General features: G+C 38.4%; 1 long non-coding RNA gene across 1 annotated transcript; it reads left to right on the top strand.

Moving 5' to 3' along the window:
* Positions 1 to 3,661: 3,661 nt before the first annotated feature.
* On the top strand, positions 3,662 to 4,490 carry LOC121842137. The gene is made up of 3 exons (XR_006080960.1): positions 3,662 to 3,709; positions 4,049 to 4,287; positions 4,358 to 4,490. It is a non-coding gene; the product is annotated as an uncharacterized LOC121842137 (long non-coding RNA).
* Positions 4,491 to 4,596: the final 106 nt, after the last annotated feature.

Genomic DNA, 4,596 nt, shown 5'->3' with positions numbered 1-4,596 from the left:
GTATCTGACTGTCCACTACATTAATTAGTATCTGACTGTCCACTACATTAATTAGTATCTGACTGTCCACTACATTAATTAGTATCTGACTGTCCACTACATTAATTAGTATCTGACTGTCCACTACATTAATTAGTATCTGACTGTCCACTACATTAATTAGTATCTGACTGTCCACTACATTAATTATTACTGTCCACTACATTAATTAGTATCTGACTGTCCACTACATTAATTAGTATCTGACTGTCCACTACATTAATTAGTATCTGACTGTCCACTACATTAATTAGTATCTGACTGTCCACTACATTAATTAGTATCTGACTGTCCACTACATTAATTAGTATCTGACTGTCCACTACATTAATTAGTATCTGACTGTCCACTACATTAATTAGTATCTGACTGTCCACTACATTAATTAGTATCTGACTGTCCACTACATTAATTAGTATCTGACTGTCCACTACATTAATTAGTATCTGACTGTCCACTACATTAATTAGTATCTGACTGTCCACTACATTAATTAGTATCTGACTGTCCACTACATTAATTAGTATCTGACTGTCCACTACATTAATTAGTATCTGACTGTCCACTACATTAATTGACTGTCCACTACATGACTGACTGTCCACTACATTAATTAGTATCTGACTGTCCACTACATTAATTAGTATCTGACTGTCCACTACATTAATTAGTATCTGACTGTCCACTACATTAATTAGTATCTGACTGTCCACTACATTAATTAGTATCTGACTGTCCACTACATTAATTAGTATCTGACTGTCCACTACATTAATTAGTATCTGACTGTCCACTACATTAATTAGTATTGACTGTCCACTACATTAATTAGTATCTGACACTACATTAATTAGTATCTGACTGTCCACTACATTAATTAGTATCTGACTGTCCACTACATTAATTAGTATCTGACTGTCCACTACATTAATTAGTATCTGACTGTCCACTACATTAATTAGTATCTGACTGTCCACTACATTAATTAGTATCTGACTGTCCACTACATTAATTAGTATCTGACTGTCCACTACATTAATTAGTATCTGACTGTCCACTACATTAATTAGTATCTGACTGTCCACTACATTAATTAGTATCTGACTGTCCACTACATTAATTAGTATCTGACTGTCCACTACATTAATTAGTATCTGACTGTCCACTACATTAATTAGTACTCTGATTGTCCACTACATTAATTAGTATCTGACTGTCCACTACATTAATTAGTATCTGACTGTCCACTACATTAATTAGTATCTGACTGTCCACTACATTAATTAGTATCTGACTGTCCACTACATTAATTAGTATCTGACTGTCCACTACATTAATTAGTATCCACTACATTAATTAGACTGTATCTAGTATCTGACTGTCACTACATTAATTAGTATCTGACTGTCCACTACATTAATTAGTATCTGACTGTCCACTACATTAATTAGTATCTGACTGTCCACTACATTAATTAGTATCTGACTGACTGTCCACTACATTAATTAGTATCTGACTGTCCACTACATTAATTAGTATCTGACTGTCACTACATTAATTAGTATCTGACTGTCCACTACATTAATTAGTATCTGACTGTCCACTACATTAATTAGTATCTGACTGTCCACTACATTAATTAGTATCTGACTGTCCACTACATTAATTAGTATCTGACTGTCCACTACATTAATTAGTATCTGACTGTCCACTACATTAATTAGTATCTGACTGTCCACTACATTAATTAGTATCTGACTGTCCACTACATTAATTAGTATCTGACTGTCCACTACATTAATAGTATCTGACTGTCCACTACATTAATTAGTATCTGACTGTCCACTACATTAATTAGTATCTGACTGTCCACTACATTAATTAGTATCTGACTGTCCACTACATTAATTAGTATCTGACTGTCCACTACATTAATTAGTATCTGACTGTCCACTACATTAATTAGTATCTGACTGTCCACTACATTAATTAGTATCCACTACATTAATTAGTATCTGACTGTCCACTACATTATTAGTATCTGACTGTCCACTACATTAATTAGTATCTGACTGTCCACTACATTAATTAGTATCTGACTGTCCACTACATTAATTAGTATCTGACTGTCCACTACATTAATTAGTATCTGACTGTCCACATTAATTAGTATCTGACTGTCACTACATTAATTAGTATCTGACTGTCCACTACATTAATTAGTATCTGACTGTCCACTACATTAATTAGTATCTGACTGTCCACTACATTAATTAGTATCTGACTGTCCACTACATTAATTAGTATCTGACTGTCCACTACATTAATTAGTATCTGACTGTCCACTACATTAATTAGTATCTGACTGTCCACTACATTAATTAGTATCTGACTGTCCACTACATTAATTAGTATCTGACTGTCCACTACATTAATTAGTATCTGACTGTCCACTACATTAATTAGTATCTGACTGTCCACTACATTAATTAGTATCTGACTGTCCACTACATTAATTAGTATCTGACTGTCCACTACATTAATTAGTATCTGACTGTCCACTACATTAATTAGTATCTGACTGTCCACTACATTAATTAGTATCTGACTGTCCACTACATTAATTAGTATCTGACTGTCCACTACATTAATTAGTATCTGACTGTCCACTACATTAATTAGTATCTGACTGTCCACTACATTAATTAGTATCTGACTGTCCACTACATTAATTAGTATCTGACTGTCCACTACATTAATTAGTATCTGACTGTCCACTACATTAATTAGTATCTGACTGTCCACTACATTAGTATTAGTATCATTAATTAGTATTCTGACCGTCCACTACATTAATTAGTATCTGACTGTCCACTACATTAATTAGTATCTGACTGTCCACTACATTAATTAGTATCTGACTGTCACTACATTAATTAGTATCTGACTGTCCACTACATTAATTAGTATCTGACTGTCCACTACATTAATTAGTATCTGACTGTCCACTACATTAATTAGTATCTGACTGTCCACTACATTAATTAGTATCTGACTGTCCACTACATTAATTAGTATCTGACTGTCCACTACATTAATTAGTATCTGACTGTCCACTACATTAATTAGTATCTGACTGTCCACTACATTAATTAGTATCTGACTGTCCACTACATTAATTAGTATCTGACTGTCCACTACATTAGTAGTATCTGACTGTCACTACATTAATTAGTATCTGACTGTCCACTACATTAATTAGTATCTGACTGTCCACTACTACATTAATTAGTATCTGACTGTCCACTACATTAATTAGTATCTGACTGTCCACTACATTAATTAGTATCTGACTGTCCACTACATTAATTAGTATCTGACTGTCCACTACATTAATTAGTATCTGACTGTCCACTACATTAATTAGTATCTGACTGTCCACTACATTAATTAGTATCATGACTGTCCACCGTGTGTGGGATTAATTAGGATTCTGACTGTCCACTACATTAATGTGTAGGTTTATTTCATCAGGAGGGGCTTCTTGTAGTTGCGGATGGCCCTACCAATGTACAGGTTTATTTCATCAGGAGGGGCTTCTGAGGTCTGCTGGCCCTGGCCAGACCGTGTGTGGGAGGGTTTATTTCATCAGGAGGGGCTTCTTGTTGAGGTCTGCGGATGGCCCTACCAGACCGTGTGGGGAGGTTTATTTCATCAGGAGGGGCTTCTTGTTGAGGTCTGCGGATGGCCCTACAGACCGTGCCGTGTGGGAGGGTTTATTTCATCAGGAGGGGCTTCTTGTTGAGGTCTGCGGATGGCCCTACCCAGACCGTGTGTGTGGGAGGGTTTATTTCATCAGGAGGGCTTCTTGTTGAGGTCTGCGGATGGCCCTACCAGACCGTGTGTGGGAGGTTTATTTCATCAGGAGGGGCTTCTTGTTGAGGTCTGCGGATGGCCCTACCAGACCGTGTGGGGAGGGCTTATTTCATCAGGAGGGGGGCTTGTTGAGGTCTGCGGATGGCCCTACCAGACCGTGTGTGGGAGGGTTTATTTCATCAGGAGGGGCTTCTTGTTGAGGTCTGCGGATGGCCCTACCAGACCGTGTGTGGGAGGTTTATTTCATCAGGGAGGGGCTTCTTGTTGAGGTCTGCGGATGGCCCTACCAGACCGTGTGTGGGAGGGTTTATTTCATCAGGAGGGGCTTCTTGTTGAGGTCTGCGGATGGCCCTACCAGACCGTGTGTGGGAGGTTTATTTCATCAGGTCTAGGGGCTTCTTGTTGAGGTCTGCGGATGGCCCTACCAGACCGTGTGTGGGAGGGTTTATTTCATCAGGAGGGGCTTCTTGTTGAGGTCTGCGGATGGCCCTACCAGACCGTGTGTGGGAGGGTTTATTTCATCAGGAGGGGCTTCTTGTTGAGGTCTGCGGATGGCCCTACCAGACCGTGTGTGGGAGGGGAGGGCTTTATTTCATCAGGAGGGGCTTCTTGTTGAGGTTCTGCGGATGGCCCTACCAGACCGTGTGTGGGAGGGTTTATTTCATCAGGAGGGGCTTCTTG

This window comes from Oncorhynchus tshawytscha, unplaced genomic scaffold (assembly GCF_018296145.1).
Source record: "Oncorhynchus tshawytscha isolate Ot180627B unplaced genomic scaffold, Otsh_v2.0 Un_contig_19836_pilon_pilon, whole genome shotgun sequence".
Classification (NCBI taxonomy): domain Eukaryota; kingdom Metazoa; phylum Chordata; class Actinopteri; order Salmoniformes; family Salmonidae; genus Oncorhynchus; species Oncorhynchus tshawytscha.
This window is presented reverse-complemented; position numbering and strand designations above follow the sequence as displayed.